The sequence below is a fragment of the Lithobates pipiens genome, unplaced genomic scaffold, assembly GCF_037356315.1.
Source record: "Lithobates pipiens isolate NorthernLeopardFrog02 unplaced genomic scaffold, aLitPip1_a1.2 Scaffold_22, whole genome shotgun sequence".
Lineage (NCBI taxonomy): Eukaryota > Metazoa > Chordata > Amphibia > Anura > Ranidae > Lithobates > Lithobates pipiens.
In genome coordinates this window covers 302,495,526-302,514,182 of record NW_027507784.1, presented here as the reverse complement: position 1 = coordinate 302,514,182, position 18,657 = coordinate 302,495,526, and the positions used below count along the sequence as shown (strand labels likewise).

The window sequence follows — 18,657 nt, the reverse complement described above, 5'->3', positions numbered from 1 at the left end:
ATTTATATGGTTTCCTATGGGACTGGTTCATATCTGTGCTTTTTTCAGCCGCTGCTTATTTGGAAAGGGTCAGGGACTTAACACAAAACTGTGCTTTTTTGGTTCAATATACTTCAATGGAGAAGCTGCAAAAAAGAATGTAATGCGTTTTTGCAGCAATTTGTGTTTTTTATAATCTGCCCCAAAAAAAAATGCAAATTGCAGTAAAATCACATGCATAAAAATCAAAAACGCACAGCAAAAAGCACTGCAGAAACAGATCAAAAGCAAAATCTGCATAGGTGTGTATTGAGTTTTATGCTGGCCTCACGGATCAATTTTCAGCTGAGAATATTCAGATGAAAAATCTTTGTACATTCACTGAAAGAATTTTGTTTGAAACTTTCACTTCATTTCTGAACAAAAACCACATACAGTGTCTGCAAATTCCTTTGACTGAGAAGTTTTCTATTATTTCTAAATTTTCCTGTCACTGTGGTTGAAAATGAACGTCAATTTGACCCACTTTTTTTTTTTTAAGGGTATTAACCGATTAATCGAAACAATAATCGGCCAACTAATCGATTATGAAAATAATCGTTAGTTGCAGCCCTACTAAAGATAGCCACTCATTGTGTTACAGGAGTCTCCTCAATCTATTTTCCTTCTTGCCCATGGAGGCACAAAAAATGTCTTCACCATCAAGAAGCCCAAAATTGGGCAACAGCAATCAACCACTACAGCCCTATTCTGAACAACTGGAGATCCGCAAATTGCATATCCCTGCTATAGACATATTAGCAAGCTACTTAACCTGTTCAAACCAGAAGGGTGAAAACAAAAAAAAACAAAAAAATACTTTAGAGAAAATATGTCAACCTGAAACCATGGTCAACATTGTGGAGCTCCCTTTTTTAAAAAACAGGACTGGATTGTGGAATTGAAGAATGATGTCCTGGTAGAAGACAAGAGCTGTAAGTATGGAAGGTTCTCTAAGCCCCAATTTACCTGATCCCAGAAGGCACAATGAAGACATTCCATAGGGACATGGAGGAGACTGGAGCCGGGCATGCTGCTGGGTGGGATGGATTTCTCACTGGATGGTTTCAGGGGATGCGTGTCCCTTTGGGGCTCTTGAAGTGTGGTGATTTGACACTTAAGGTTGTTGGGGCTGAGGTGTTTGATGCGTGTGTGTGTTGTGAGGCATGTGTGGGCTGGACTCTGCTCATCTCCCTGCTTGTCTACAGTGCTGCATGCAGGGACTGGCGAGGAGGAAAGGCGAACCACAGTGCGCACAAATTGGCTGGTGCCGAGGGAGGTGTCGGGGAGCCTTTCCGCATTGGGGGGGTATGCTGGAGAGGGGGCATAGAGTGCCAGTGTGCGGAGAGGAAGAAAAATGTGGCTCTGCTGCAGGTAAGCAGCAGAGCTTGAGGTTTCTTTGATTTTGGATACCGGAGTTGCATCTGCTGTCCGGCGCTGCATGTCTGAGGTGTCAGACACTGGAAGTTGCTTGCTCCTGGTGGTAAGTGGTCTGGCAAAAACCCAGGTGCTGGGGACTCAATTTCTGGTCCTATGGCAACCTGGAGTCCTGTGTTAAGAAGCCTAAGGGAAAACTTGTTGACATTTCTTGTCTATCCAGGAGCCTACAAAAAAAGTAAGAGGGCAAGAGGTGCTTTTGACCTCTCAAATCCAAGGATGCATCCGAGTCTGTGGAACAATGGTCAGGGGAGTTATTAGTAACAAAGAACATTCACCTGGGTCAAACAGAGCAAGGAAGATCACCAAGACTGGGACAGTACCAACAGGATGGAAACACAAAGGTTAGAGTCAAGTCAGAAACCAAACGACTTTTCTCGACACAAGACGACCACCTGTACCTCCTCGATGGTAGAGGCCCACTAGCATCTTGATGCTGTCCAACCTAATTCCATATCGGGGGGTCATCTCAAGGGATACTCCCACAATGTAGGGGGAACCACCTTATCTGGAACTCCAAAGTCTAGACCAGGGGTCTCCAGACTTTCTAAATAAAGGACCAGTTTACTGTTCTTCAGACATATGGGGGGGGGGGGGGGGGTGCCAGGCCATGCCCAGTGGGAGTAAACAATGTTCAATCTTTGGGATTAGGAAGAGAAATAGATGGTGGCAGTGGGGGGAATAGTGCCTCTTTGTTGGTGGAATTATGCCCCATCATTGGTGTCTGTGGAAGGAATAATGCATCAAGGGCCAGATAAAGACAAAGGGTCGCAGTTTGGAGACCACTGGTCTAGACCAAGAGATAAATGTTCTGAGAAGAGAAGACCTTCCAGACATTGAGAGGTATTTGCCAGTCCCAGTAGACTGAGCACCAGGTCAGGGATGATCTGCTTCTCAGGGGCAAGTAGTTTAATCTGTTTAGAAACTTGATCCATAATACAGAGAAAAGGTCTGAGATAGACTAAGAAGAGAGGAGATCAACATGAATTTCTCCTGTAACAGCTGAGAAGCTAACTCCCTTACCAAGGGAGAGGAACATGAAAGCAAAGGAAGCTGTAGATTTCTTTAGACAGAGAGCAAATTATGGTGTGAGCTTCCTGCATGCAATGACATGCTTCTAGATGACACAGATCCAGCTGAATTATGGAGACGTTTGAACCATCAGAAAGACCTTGCCAACGGTCATCTCTAGAAGAGGTTGTTTGAATGTCTCAATGTGATTGGCTTGAAAAGGCACTAGGGCAAACTCTACAGCCAGAAACTCTGTGTAAAAGGGCATGACTGGAGAAGCAGGGCCCCAGGAGGATGTTGATCTGTCAGTGCGCATCCAAGCTGAGCAAGAATAAAAAAAAGGTTCCTCTGGTAAGGTACAGGGATGGTGCCCACCATGCAAAATGGTTGGCTCTGCACATCTCAAAATAAAATAAACATCTTTCTGTGAGAACCGACAGGTTGGGATGCAGCTCCTGTACCGGAGCTAGAACAAGGATCTTCATGGCACAGGAGACTTCAAGGAACAAGGATAGGGCAGCTATAGTTCACGTAGTGGACTCGGTTGCATTTTCTGCAAAGATCTCATCAGGGAGGGGCTGAGATACCCCAGAATCAGAAATGATCACTACAACTACTGACATGCCTACCTCTAGAGCTGTGAGCAGATCTGCAATAAACTCCACAGGTGAAGATACTGTGGCAGACACCAGTGGAGAGAGAAAATGTAAAGGTGCCCAGTGGTCCAAACAATGAGGTAGCGATGGGAACTTGGACGTGCTCTGTGGCTAACTTACCAGGACTGGGTCTAGAAAGTGCTTTATGTAGACTCCAGTGCCAGGATGTCACTTCCAGGTTAGCCCTGTAACAACCAGTCCAGCAGAGTCTTGTCACAGCAATCCAAATGCCAAGCTGAGGATAAAAAAGCTCAAATAAAAAAGATCAGAAAAGTTGCCAATGCGATGAGTAGCAGCAATGGAAGAAAAAATGTTGACCGCAGAGTGAAAAAAAAAAAAAACAAGAAATGGTTAGACTTTTCTCAAAGCTGAAGAAACGATGGTTCATCCTCCTGGGGCACCAAAAAAAAAAAAAAAAAAAAAAAAAGCAAGCATCCTGGCTCTAGGGAGGAGTTGCGTTGGGCTGGCCTCGGTTTTTCCTCTTGTTTGCCAGTGTCGAAATCTCCTGAAGGTGACAGTATAACCCAACTGTGAAGACTTCCCGTGTCACTCAAAAGGAGAAAAATGTCAAAAGTGAGTCAAAAATATGAGTCACATGACCCCCCCCCCCGGTCCTTCTAGCTTAAACCTGCAGTCTAGAAGCAAGAAAAAAAAATAAAAGTAAATGACAATATCGGATATAGTCACATTACAATGGCAGAGCAGATTGTGGGGATGATATGATTAGGGATAGGCACTGTCACAGAAAAAAATAAATGCCTTGACTTCCACTTTTTTGGTTACAGCTGCCATCATGGTCAGAAAAAAAAAAAAAAAAAAACAGGTCTCCAAGCTACAGAAGCCACACAGAGCAATACCCCAAATAAGTATGGAGTTTTACACAAATGCCTACAAAAAAATAATTCAAACTTATGGAGTGTCTTTTTTTTGTTGGTATAGTTATATTGGCACAGCTTGGACTAATGTAAGTTCGTAAATCTCATTATGTGTAAACTGCAAATCACTGAAGTAGTCGCCACTACCACAGTGATAACAGCACTTTTCCAGGTCCAATGTCAAGCAGCTGTAACTCGGGGTCGCTTGTTGGGTACTGCCGCCATTCAGTTAAAGACTTGATTTTTTTTTCAATGAATAGAAGGCATTCTCTGACTGAATGAGCGGGGCAGTGACCTCTCCACACTGTCCAATCAGCCATCACTTGTAGATACGCCTAGACTTAGACATACAGTTGACTACTTGAAGCGTTTGCAGCTTACACAGGCATTGATCAGTTATGCTTGCATTGACCTGAGATGGACCAATGTAACCAAGCAAAAAAATTAAAAAAAAAAAAGTGTACCAAAACTTCAGCTTTAACAAAGAGGAAATAAATTATAGCCACCGATTCATACCCTATCCCGTTAACCAGACACAGCTGTGGAATCTTATTCTTTGAGCAACATTTAAAGCGGTATTAAACAAAAAAACATTGCAGCTTACCAATCAGATGTGGTGGCTGCCTTCATTATCTTTGGCTTCCCCCACCTCTGTTTTACTAGTGTGAACCCAGGGTTACAGTTATTGTAGAGGACGTCAACCAGTGGAAGCAATCATTTCACAAACAGAACCAAGATCAATGAAAATTTAGGGTCATTTATTCACTAAAAGCAAGTGTATGTGGTGGTATGTCACACTGTATTTGCGCACTGGTCTCTCAAAATGCACTTTAACCAACTGCATGGTCGGGAGACGCTGTAACCAAACAAATCTGATATCAAATAGAGCTTTCTTTTGGTGGTATTTGATCACCTCTGATTTTTATTTTTTGCACTATAAACAAAAAAAAGATCGACAATTTTGGGGGGAAAAAAGCAATACTTTTTGCTATAATAAATATCCCCCCCAAAAAAAAAAATCACAAAAACAAAAATTTCTTCCTCGGCTTAGGTCAATTCAATATGCATTCCACTACATTACATTTGGTAAACAAAAAAAATAAATAAAAAATTAGCAATAAGTGTATTTTGATTGGTTTGTGCAAAAGTTACAGCGTCTACAAAATAGGGGATAAATTTACGGCAGAGCTAAAAGTGGGCCACCGGCGGACAGAGTCCAAGGGACTCGAGGGAACGCGCCCGCTTGCTAGGGAGCTAACACGAAGGGAGCTACGGGTAACACCCTTTTGGCCAACCGTGCCATTGTGCCAACATATATAGTCATGTGCTGGTTGGGAAGGGGTTAATATATTTAAAAAAAAAAACAAACAGTAAAGTTAGCCAAATTTTTTTGTATAATGCGAAAGATGTTACGCCGTGAGAATCGTGATCTTTATTCTAAGCAAAAAAAATTGTGATTCTCATTTTAGCCAGAATCATGCAGGTCTAACTCATACACGTGTTTATGAACCACACTGATCTATATGCCCGATGTGAATAGCCACATACACTAATCTACAACTAAGTTTGGAGGCACAAAAAAAAAAAAAAAAGTGGTAAAAAGCGACTTTTTTATGCTCATGCGCATGAGGTTTAAAGCTCTTAAAAAGCCTTGAGTAACTTTTCTGAATCCTTTAGGGCCCTTGTGTATACTTCTGCTGGAAAATAGATGTTTAGGAGTAGTTGGGCGTTTTTTTTCTGCTGCTCCTGAACCCTCCTCTGTTATCAGTAGATGTACACAGGGTCGTTTATAGTCGTTTCTAGGTAGTTGAGTTTAAAAGCATTTTTAGAAAAGCAAAAAAAAAATAATTAAAAATTCATTCAGGACAGATGATCAGAGGCATTTGAACCGCTAAAAGCCTGTAAATGCGGTAATTCGCATTTCGTTTACAGGCGTTTTTCATTTTTGAAAAAAAATAATAAAACACACTTCTAAATGCAAAATGCAGCATTTTAATGTGGCAAAAACGACGTTTTAAATGTGGGTTACTATTTGTCACGTTAAATCATTCAGGAGAGGTTGTAAAACTGTCCCGTGTACACGAAACCTTAAAAAAATTCTAATATTTGGTTGTTAAACCTTAAAGTGGATGTAAACCCCAATCATGAAATTTGGGCACATATATCTGTAGTGTTTAATGTTTGATTAGCAGAGAGCAGGTCTATTCCCAGCACAGCAAGTTTCTTTCTTCCTCTGTCTATGTGGAGGGGGGTGTGTGCACCTTTCCTCCAATCAGCTCTCACACAGTGTATTCATAGACTCCACACCCACTGCTGGAAGAGGAAGAAATATTTCTAACACTATATTTGCCCTTCTAAAGAATGTAGAAAGCTGATGACAGTAGATGTAAAATGTAAAACTTATGTAGGGAGATTTGTTTCATCCCTGTGTATCTTCACTTCACTGGGTATAGGACAGTGTTTACATACACTTTAATCACTTTAAGACCTCCCACCGCATATATACTGCAGCAGGGAGGCTCTAACGCGCGAGATGTACCTGTGCGCTGTTTCATGCAATAGTGTGGGCGCGCGCATGCCCACCGCACACAGGAGGAGCCAATGCGTGTGCCCTGCGGATCCGATGTCTACCAGCCACCTGCTAACGCAGTACAGAGGCGCAGAACAGGGATCTGCCTATGTAAACAAGGCAGATCCCCATTCTGACAGGGGACAACATGGAGATCTGCTGTTCCTAGTGATCAGGAACAGCAATCTGTGTTGTTCCTGTCAGCACTTCCCCCACACAGTTAGAAAACACACACACACACACACACACACACAGGTAACACAGTTAACCCTTTGATCACCCCTGTAGTTAACCCCTTCCCTACCAGTGTCATTTATACAGTAATCAGTTCATTTTTTTAGCACTGATGACTGTATTGGTGTCACTGGTTCCCAAAAAGTGAAATTTGGGGACAGATTTGCCCACCGCAATGTCGCAGTCCTGCTAAAAATTAGCAGTAAAAAATTAGCATTAAAAATAATTAAAAAAAGAAATAAATAAAAGTCCATTAATCTATCCCCTATTTTGCAGGCACAATAACACTTGCACAAACCAATCAATATACGCTTATTGCAATTAAAAAAATAATTTGTATAATAATCGCCATTTAATTTTTTTTCATTTTAAATGTAGCACCCTCTAGGTAGGTGCTAGAGGTAGGATTTTTGTGCAGGGTAGGCAGACCTAGGCAGTCCTGTTTGTTTTGATCAAGGCTGGGCTGAGAGTGGCCCAGGGTAGTAACTGGTGACTCACAGGGAGCATCACTGAGACCTCCCGTTTTCCAGAAGATTCTGGAAACAGGAGAAGAGAGAGGTGGAGCTGCCTGGGGTGCTTTAGGGAGCCCTGACCAAACCCCAACCTGGATTGGCAGGGGGCAGGCCTCCTTAAATACCTAGGGTCAAGCCCAGCTGGGGAGGACTTTGAGTTGCTCAAAGCTATGGAGAAGGAATGCTAGGCCGTTGGGGGGCCTCTGAGGTGGGCTCCTCAATCTGGGGGGGGTGACCTTGGGCCTGAGCTCGGGTGCAGACTGGGCCCTTCAAGAAATCGTGGAGGTGACCTGAAGAGGAGGAGTGCTCAAGGACGGCAGGAGAGAGCATTGACGGGCAAATCTCCAGGGGGAGGAACAACTGGTCGCAGCCAGGAGGGCTGGTGAGTGACATGCAGTCAGGGGAGCTGGGGAGGCAGGCTCAAGAGGACTGGGAGTATGCAGTCTGGGATGGATGCAGAGCCAGTGGAGTGGACTGTGTTGTCATGGGCAGAAGGGCTGGCAGGGCCTGAAGATGGCTTACTGGTCTTAGTAGCCGAAGTTAGGACAGCTAGCACCAGAAACCTCTACTGCTACATTTTAGGGGCTTATGGACTATTCATTGTCTTGGAGCGTCAGACAAAAGTACCCCCCTACTGGTACTGCTACATACACACACGAAATAAATTTCACAAAAGGAAATGGGTATTCTACACAACATTATATTGGAAATATCCCTTTACAGTCTGCATTTTACATTACCATATTGAAATCTTACAGTGAATCAATTTCTCTAAGTTCAATGGGCTCTGAAGTTGCTTCAGAAAAATCCAATATCAAATCTACACACTTCCTACATAGGGTATATCTACTCCATTTCAATAGCAATACCACCTATATTCCAAATCATAAGTATTGGAATTGTCTTTACCCCAACCTGAATTACTATCCACATTCTAAAAATACTACCAAATTTCTTTCACACACATATATAGACCAAAACGTTCAAACACAATAAAGACAAACAAACCGCACCAACAGGAAAAAAAAAAAAAAAAAAAGACAGATTAAGTTACACTATTAATATATTGAGAAGGTTCACAATTCCTCCCATTGTGGCAATATCTTTGGGATTTCTTCTGATAGACCTAGGGGTGCACCGAATGGGTTTTTTGGTACAGATACCGAAAATAACACACTAGGCTGAAAACCGAAAATAACCAAATCCGAGAATGACCCTTTTAAAAACATTTTTACATTTTAATTTTCAAATAAAAAACGTATACATTTTTTATATAACACATTGCTAATAGTATTAGCACAATTTACATGCGGTGCACATCTAGCAGATATGGTACAGGAGACGGATGGTCAGAGACTGAAGACATGGTACAGGAGATGGATGGTCAGACTGAAGACATGGTACAGGAGATGGATGGTCAGAGACTGAAGACATGGTACAGGAGATGGATGGTCAGACTGAAGACATGGTACAGGAGACGGATGGTCAGAGACTGAAGACATGGTACAGGAGATGGATGGTCAGAGACTGAAGACATGGCAACAGGAGATGGATGGTCAGACTGAAGACATGGCAACAGGAGATGGATGGTCAGACTGAAGACATGGTACAGGAGATGGATGGTCAAAGACTGAAGACATGGTACAGGAGACAGATGGTCAGACTGAAGACATAGTAGAGGAGATGGTCAGACTGCAGACATGGTACAGATCAATGCAGCCTCGCCAGTGTCCATCAAATGCAGCCTACCAGTGCCCATTATGCAGACTGCCTTAGTATGTCAGACAGGATCAGGACAGGGCAGTGTTAGCAAGGCAAAGCCAAGAACAGTGCTCTTTCTATGGAGGAAAGCTGTCAGCACACCACGATAAGGAGTGGCTTGTCGATATGATCAGCAGGAGGAGCATTATCAGTGTGCAGCGCCGTGGGGCTTAAGAGTGCATGACTTGTTGTTTGACATGCTGTTAGAAACAGCGAGCCCGCTTGGTGACGCTTAGCTCCATAGAGCACGGTTTTGCTTTCTGCCTTCCAGCCCCCTCCTCGAGGAGGGAGGAGAGAAGAGGAGGGGAGAGGACTGGACGGGGGGCACTCCAGAACGACACCCCCGTACTGGGCGGCACCATTTTCAGTGGCCGAAATTTCGATGAATCCCTAGTTAGACCCCCTTCACACTGGGGCCATGGCAGTGCTAAAGCGCTGCTAATTTTAGCCGATAGCGGGGCGCTTTTAACCTCAAAGATGGGGTTATAAACGCCCATATTGCAATGCCCATTCATTTCAAAATTGACAGGGCGTTTAGGGATAGAGTGCTCTCCAACCACCCCAAAGATGCTGCTTGCAGGACTTTTCCTAATATCCCACAAGCGCACCGCCCCAGTGTAAAAGGACACACTTGAATGGAAGGAGGTTTTCGGATGTTATTTAGAGGCTCTCTCTTGCGCTAAAACACCTGAAAACTGCTTCGGTGTTAAAGGGGTCTTAAGCTCTCCTCTGCCATCATTTGTTCCAAGTAGAGCTGCACGATTCTGGCCAAAATTATTCTCATGGTCTCTTTCACATTATACAAAAAACTTTTGCTAAATTTACTGTTTAAAAAAACAAAAAAAAAAACACAACATCATTAAAAAGTGTATTTTCTCCAAATAAATTGCATTTGGAATACCGCTACGTTGCTATATTGCAACAACCACCATTTTATTCTCTAGGGCAGTGATGGCGAACCTTGGCACCCCAGATGTTTTGGAACTACATTTCCCATGATGCTCATGCACCCTGCAGTGTAGTTGAGAATCATGGGAAATGTAGTTCCCAAACATCTGGGGTGCCAAGGTTTACCATCACTGCTCTAGGGTCTCTGCTAATACAAAATATAAACGTTTATGGTTCCAAGTAATTTTATAGCAAAAAATAATGATTTTAACTTGAAACCAACTCGTCAGAAAAAGGTTTAGTCTTTAAAGTGGACCTTCAGTCATTTTTTTTTCAAACTTTCCATCTATTAAATCTTCTGCCCTTGTTTTTAATTTTTGGATAGGAAAAAAAAATTTCTGCCAGTAAATACCTTATACAGCCCATTTCCGGTTTCTTGTCTGGTCATTAGCCTAGGCCAGTTGATGGCGAGCCTTGGCACCCCAGATGTTTTCAAACTACATTTCCCATGATGCTGATGCACTCTTCAGTGTGGTTGAGCATCATGGGAAATGTAGTTCCAAAACATCTGGGGTGCCAAGGTTCACCATCACTGACCTAGGCTTATGACATCATGCACAGCTCTCAGAGTTTGCCAGGAAGGGAGGGGGATGAGTCATAAGCGGGTCAATGAAAGCTGCAGGGTTTAAGGTGTGCCTCTGTGTGAATCCTGGAAGTGAACAGGCAGCAGCCTCAGCTGCCCACGGTTAAAATGGATGCAGTCAGACTCAGTGGAGGGAAATTTGTGCAGCATATTTGGAAAGTACAGAATCACAGTACATATAAAATATGCAAAGTGGTTGGAGGGAAGCTTCCGAACGGCAAAGATGTTTTTATTAAAAACTATGAGGAGACTGTAGTTCTTTAAGTGGTTAAACTGCCCTCATTTACAGACCGAAGTTCATTCCTTTGATCTAAAGGACACAATGTTTATAGTTAGCTCTGTGGCTGAAGAATGTGGTGACACTTGGCAGACTGCATGTTTTTGGGTTTGTTTTTTTACAGCTGTCAGCTTCAGCAGAGAATTCTCTACATAGAAAGAATATCAGGAAAAAATGCTTTAACCACTTAAGGACCGCCGCATGCCATTGTACGTCATCACAATGGCATGTACGTGCTTGCCTTCCAGTGGGTGGGGGGTCCAATCGGACTCCCTCCCGCTGGATGCGGCGGTCCGTTTCGCTGCAGGAGCGATCCGGGATGAGGGGATGGCCATCCCCTCTCGATCGCCTGGCGAATGAGAAGCTTCCTCCCACTGTGTATAGTAAACACAGGCAGGGAGGAAGTGATGTCATTCTCCTCGGGGCGGTCTTTTTGACCGGACTACGAGGAGAAGTGAAAGAAGGTGTGCACCAACACTACACTAACATGTAGGCACACATAGGTACACAAACCCCCCCCCCCCCCAGATCACCCCCCCCCCAGTCACAGTGTCACTCATTGCAGTGATCATTTATTTACTGATCACTGCATTCAGTGTCAGTTGTAACAGTAAAAACTGTCAGGGCAGTTAGTGTTAGGTCCAGGGTAGCCCCCTACCACCCCCCAATAAAGGTTTAACCCCCTGATTGCCCCTAGAGTTAACCCTTTCACCCCCTTTTGCCAGTGTCACTAAGCGATCATTTTTCTGATCGCTGCATTAGTGTCGCTAGGTAGCTAGTTATTTTTTTAGGTTCCCCGTCAGGTTTTTATATAGCGCCAGGGACCCCCATATACTACCTAATAAAAATTTGAACCCCCTGATTACCCCTAGTTAACCCTTTCACCAGTGATCACCGTATAAGTGTTACGGGTGACTCTGGTTTGCTTTTTATAGCATCAGGGCACCCACCATTTATTACCCAATAAAAGGTTTAACCCCCTGATCACCCGGAGGGTGATATCAATTAGGTTTTAGGGTCACCCCAGGCAGCGCTAGGTTAGTGCCAGTACCGCTAACACCCACACGCAAAGCATACACCTCCCGTAGTGGTATAGAATCTGAACAGATCAATATCTGATCTGATCAGATCTATACTAGCGTCCCCAGCAGTTTAGGGTTCCAAAAAAACGCATTGTTATCGGGATCAGCCCAGATACCTGCTAGCACCTGCATTTTGACCCTCCGCCCAGCCCACCCAAGTGCAGTATCGATCGATCACTGTCACTTACAAAACACTAAACACATAACTGCAGCGTTCGCAGAGTCAGGCCTGATCCCTGCGATCGCTAACAGTTTTTTTTGGTAGCATTTTATATTTAAATCCGGAAGGCAGTGCTTGGTTTTCGGGGTTCCGTACGTGGCTAGGCTCCCAAAAAGTCCCCCACATGTGGTATCCCCGTACTCAGGAGAAGCAGCAGAATTTATTTTGGGGTGTAATTTGACTTATGCCCATAGCATGTGTGAGCAATATATCATTTAGTGACAACTTTGTGCAAAAAAAAAAAAAAAAAAAATTGTAATATTCCTGCAACTTGTGGCAAAATCTAAAATATTTCATGGACTCAACATGCCTCTCAGTAAATAGCTTGGGGTGTCTACTTTCCAAAATGGGGTAATTTGGGGGGGTTTGTGCTATTTTGGCATTTTATGGCCTTCGAAACTGTGATAGGTAGTGAGGAGTGAAATCAAAAATTTGCACCCTTAAAACCCTCAAGGCAGTGATTGGTTTTCAGGGTGCCGTACGCAGCTAGACTCCCAAAAAGTCCCACATATGTGGTATCCCCGTACTCAGGAGAAGCAGCAGAATATATTTTGGGGTGCAATTCCACATATAACTATGGCATGTGTGAGCAATATATCATTTAGTGACAACTTTTTGTAAAATTTTTTTTTGTTTTTTTTGTGTCATTATTCAATCACTTGGGACAAAAAAAATAAAAATAAATATTCAATGGGCTCAACATACCCCTCAGCAATTTCCTTGGGGTGTCTACTTTCCAAAATGGGGTCATTTGGGGGGGGGGTTTGTACTGCCCTGCTATTTTAGCACCTCAAGAAATGAGATAGGCAGTCGTAAATTAAAAGCTGTGTAAATTCCAGAAAATGTACTCTAGTTTGTAGACGCTATAACTTTTGCGCAAACCAATAAATATACGCTTATTGACATTTTTTTTTTTACTAAAGACATGTGGCTGAATAAGTTTTGCCCTAAATGTATGACTAAAATGGAGTTTATTCGATTTTTCTTAGAACAAAAAGTAGAAAATATATTTTTTTTTCTCCAAATTTTCTGTCTTTTTCCATTTATATCGCAAAAAATAAAAATCGCAGAGGCAAATACCATCAAAAGAAAGCTCTATTTGTGGGAAGAAAAGGACGCAAATTTCGTTTGGGTACAACATTGCATGACCGCGCAATTACCAGTTAAAGCAGTGCAGTGCAAAATTGTAAAAAGACCTCTGGTCCTTAGGCTGAAAATTGGTCCGGGGCTGAAGTGGTTAAGATAGCAAGGGGAAAAAAAAATAAAAAAATCATGATAGTGATTCTTAATGAACAATCTTGCCGTTCTAGTTCCAAGGATTGCATCTTGCTCATCTCACACAACCATTCTGCCAGTTACAGGTTATAGCGCGAAAAAAAAAAAAATGGATGGAGAGAGAATATATATATATATATATATATATATATATATATATATATATATATATATATATATATATATATATATATATATATATATATATATATATATATATGCACAGAGGTGATCAAACACCACCAAAAGAAAGCTCTATGTGTGAGAGAAAAAGTACATAAATTTTATTTGGGTACAGCGACGCACGACAGTGCAATTGTCAGTTAAAGTAACAAAGTGCCGCAACGCAAAAAACGGCCCGTCATTAAGGGGGTAAAACGTTTCGGGGCTGAAGTGGTTAATGGATTGCTGTCACTTTAAACAAGCAGCAAAGTAGGGTTCAGCAGGCTTTCAACAAATCTCAAGTGGTGCTGAAGCCTACTAGCAGATTGTCTAAAGTGGAGCTCCATCGAAAGGGGAAGTTCCACTTTAAGGCCTCCTCTCCCGCACCAGTTTGTGAAATGGAGCTTTTGGGGAGGAGAGGGGGAGTGGGTACCCATTCCCACTCTGCCCGCCTAGGTGATTGGAAATTCTCCTTTCCCCATCTTCTAGGACACACGTCAGGTCCCAAGACAACTGTGGGACCATTGATGGTGTGCAGCACAGCGGACACACGGCTGGCTGTGAAGCTGCAAGCTGTTACAGCCGGGTGCCCATAATAAAGATGCCAGCACCAGGAAGAGAGGACACGGGGTGAAAACAGCTGGGCCGAGCTTGCTGCTGGATCCTGAGACTGGAGCTTTGCTTTTTCCCTGCGAGAACCATTTTTAAAATGTTTTGCACGTTAGGCCTAGAGATGATCTGAGAGCAGAGACCCTGTAGAATAAAATACTGGAGTTGCAATTTGTGTCACAATTGTGCTACTTATCAAGCTTCTAACACAAAATTTTGTCCACACAAATAAAACCTCTAAATTTTCTGTACAAAACAACGTTTGAAACAGTCCTGGGGGCTTTTTTTGCCTTTACTTTCACCAGGTGATCCAGCAAGTCTATTTTTTTCAAGTTTAACAGACTAAGCGGTCTAGCAAGTATAGTAGTTCGAGGTACACTGAAATCTAAAACACTGGCAGGGGTGCTTATAATTATCAGCTTTCATATATGCTAAAGCTTTATTGTAAAAAATACTGCAACACTACCACCCCTAGGCTGAGATAGCTTCTGTCCAAATGTGCTCCCTGTGCTACTTTACCCAGAGTGAGGGCACTTATAAAAGTCTTATAAAAAAAAAAAGAAGAAGAAGAAAAGAATGCGGCCACCACATCCAAGGATGGGTAAGCTGCTATACATCACATTTTTGGTTTTGGGTTTAAGAATGCTTTAATGCTGCCTGGGGGGGGGGGGGGGGGGGGAGGTACAGTCCACACAGATCCCCGCATATGTACAAGCATCCACAGATACTGTACATTACACAGATAGGAATAATAATTTGCTATTAAAATAATCAGCTCTAATCAATCTTTCACGATAATGACAGATCCCTCAGATCTTCGGCTGTGCATGTCTATCAGCAGCTGCTTATACACATACAGAGGCCGACCGATGCATCACACAGCACTGCAGAGCCGGTTCACACAGGGGCAACACGACTTCCAGCGCGACTTTTGGAGGCAACTTGGACCCGACTTGAGTATGAACAACAGCGCGACTCGGAGCGATTTCAACAAGAATTGGGACAACTTACAACATAACTTACAACAAGGCCAGGCGACTTTGGCCGCGGCCAAATCAGAGAATAATCAGCTCTCGAGGGGGTTCCCCCCTCGCTCGCCCCCACCCCCTTTCCTGACCAGCCGGGCTGCGTGCTCGGATAAGGGTCTGGTATGGATTTTGGGGGGACCACCCATGCAGTCGGCGTGGGGGGTTCCCCTTAAAATCCATAGCAGACCCAAGGGCCTGGTATGCTCCTGGAGGGGGAACACATGCCGTTTTTTTATTTAAAATTTGGCGTGGAGTTCCCCCTCGAGAGCTGATTATTCTGTGAGAGGCGACATTGTCGCTCCAATATAGATGAGATCCAACTTGGAGGCAACTTCCATTGAAATCAATGGGTACCAGTCGCCTAGAAGTTGGATTGAAGTAGTACAGGAACCTTTTTTGAAGTCGGAGCGTCTGCTGTAGTGTACATTAAGACTGTTCCATTAACCAACAATGATTTTCTCAACAGCGCGATTTGGGCCGGCCTGAAGTCGGATCCAGAGTTGTCCCTGTGTGAACGGGCTCGCAAGGGACCACAATGCTTCGAAGCTGAGCAAAAAATTTGAATGGGACTATGTATTTGGTCCCTTGAGTGTTAAAGCGGGGTTCCACCCTAAAGTGGAACTTCCGCTGATCGGAACCCCCCCCCCCCTCCGGTGTCACAGTTGGCACCTTTCAGGGGGGAGGGGGGTGCAGATACCTGTCAAAGACAGGTATTTACACCCACTTCCGGGCATAGACTCCGAGAGTCTATGCCTCTTCCTGTCCCTGTCTGCTGGGACTCACACGGGTCCCAGAGACAGCGCGGACAATTCCTATTGCGCTGCGCGACTCGAGCAGTAGGGAACTGGGAAGTGAAGCTGCAGCGCTTCACTTCCTGATTCCCTCACCGAGAATGGTGGCGGCAGCAGCCGAGAGATCGATCGGCCTCGGCATCACTGGACCCCGGGACAGGTGAGTGTCCATTTATTAAAAGTCAGCAGCTGCAGTATTTGTAGCTGCTGGCTTTTAATATTTTTTCCACAGTGCAATCCTTCTTTAAAGTGGATGTAAACCCTCACATATACCCAATGAAGTGAACAGCCTCAGATGATACAGAGATGAAACAAATCTCCCTACATACGTTTTATATGTATATCTGCTGTCTTCACACCTTTATCTACCGTTTAGAAAGTGCCTGTCCTGTTATATTTTTCACTTGCTCATTCATCTGTAGGAGGAGATCATTGCTAGACACTGTGAGAAAGCCTATTTGAGGAAAAGCACACCCCCCCTCCCCACATATGCAGAGGGTGCCTGTGAACTGTTTAGCTGGCTGCTAATTTATAGCAACCTCGGACACCGGGGCCTTGGAGAGCTTGTCAAAGAGGAACGGGCAGGACAGAGCTACTAGACAGTGCTTTGGAGAGAGAAAACATAACACTGCAGATGGATGTGCCCAGCTCAAAATTTCATGAATTGGGTTTACATCCACTTTAATTTATTATATATATATATATTTATATATATATATATATATATATATATATATATATATATATATATATATATATATATATATATATATATATATATATATATATATATATATATATACACATATACACACACACACACACACACACACATATATATACATACACTGTTTCTCTTCAACTACTTCAGTGAAAGTATCAGCATGTAAACAAACCCAAGGCCACAATAGCAGCCTGTATTTGTTTACATTTTAGAGATAGATGTAGGCTATATTATCAAAGTGATCAGGCTGCTATAGAGCTGTACAATTGTTCCTAGAGTTTTTTTTTTTTTTAACCCTCCCCCCCAACATGCCGGCCAACATCAGAAAGTTCAATAAAAAAATCGGCCAATATTCGGCCCGTGTGTAAGGCACCTGGTCCGACAGAAGCCAGTCGTTTGGTCGACTACTGTCGGGCGAGCATGTTGGAAAACAAGGCGCAGACTGGCTCCCAATCAGCACTCTCAGCCAATGGCAGAGAGCACTGATCAGAGTGTTCTGGCGGAGGGGCCGTCCCCCTGCCAGAACACAACAGCTCAACGTGGAAGATCACTGTACTAATGTTGGATCATTAGTACAGCAGCTCTGACTTAAGTCATCAGTTTTTTGTTTGTTTTTTGTTTTTTTCATTCAACCCTCTGCTTAAGTCTGCGATTAGCCATATATTAGTACAATGGCAGGGAATAGTAGAGAATGAGCGCTGGGCAGGACAGAAAAGGGAAATGCTTCCTCCTTTCTGCAGCAAAACATGACATTTTCCAAAGAATCCCCTTTCTGTCCTAGAACCAGACACATCTGACTCATGGACCGTTCTTATTGATAAAATTGACAGATATACATTTTATTTGAATTATACTGTCGCTGCATGTCATATTACATGAATTTAGTCGAGCAGATTGGTAAAGTTACACATAGGTCCGTTGCACTACAGACTCGAGAGTAATCACCCTGTTCCTGGCATTATTGCCTAGTCGCTAACCTGGAACAAGTATGTAGAATTTTGACTTTTTACTCCACTGTCTGCATGCTTGTTCCAGGGAAGTAACTCACTAGGTAGTTAAGCCATGAACAGTTATAGGGTCTACAAAATAGGGGATAGATTTATAGCATTTTAAAAAAAAACATTTTTTGCTTTTTTACTAGTAATGGCGGTGATCTGCGATTTTTAATCGGGACTGGGATATTATGGCGGACACATTTGGCAGATTTTTGGGACCATTGGCATTTATACAGTGATCAGTGCTATAAAAATGCACAGATTACTGTAAAAATGTCAATGGCAGGGAAGGGATTAACACTAGGGGGCGATCAAGGGGTTGTGTTACCTCTCTGGTTTTCAACTGTCTAGGAGAGATACTTTGTATGAACACACGATTAGTCTCTTCTCCCCTCAGAGAATCGGGATCGGTGTGTTTACACCCACAGGTCCCAGTTCTCGGTGTGTCACCAGCAATCAAGGGAGGCCGGCGGTCATCTCAAACGCCGGGTACTGGCATCGGCTCCAGGGGCGATGCGGGGAACATAGTTTTGCCCAACCGTGCCTTTCTTCCTCAGTAAAATTGCGGCAGCTGGTCAGAAAGTGATTCTAAAGCCTTACATTTTTTCACCTTAACGCATTCTATGCATTAGCGTGAAAAACCTTGTGTGCTGAAGCTCCCCCAAGACTACCCTTTTCTTTATCCGAGCTTGATTCGATCCAGAGACGTGCACGAGAGCAGCGCCTCCCATCGCTGACTCCCTCCTCATTGGACAGATTGATTGCAGCTGCTGTCAATCAAAAGCTGTGACACAGGAGCAGGGCTGAGTCCCTCTGTGTAAATGGACACAGCAGCGAGACTCCGGAGCGAGCACTCACGGGTTCCCCCAAGGAAAGCGCCTTTCCATGGG

General features: G+C 43.5%; 1 protein-coding gene across 2 annotated transcripts in view; it reads right to left on the bottom strand.

Annotated features, from left to right (window-relative positions):
* The window catches only part of CREBBP (CREB binding lysine acetyltransferase), a 112,024-nt gene that overhangs the window by 35,274 nt on the left and 58,093 nt on the right, over nucleotides 1-18,657 (bottom strand). The window lies entirely within an intron of this gene.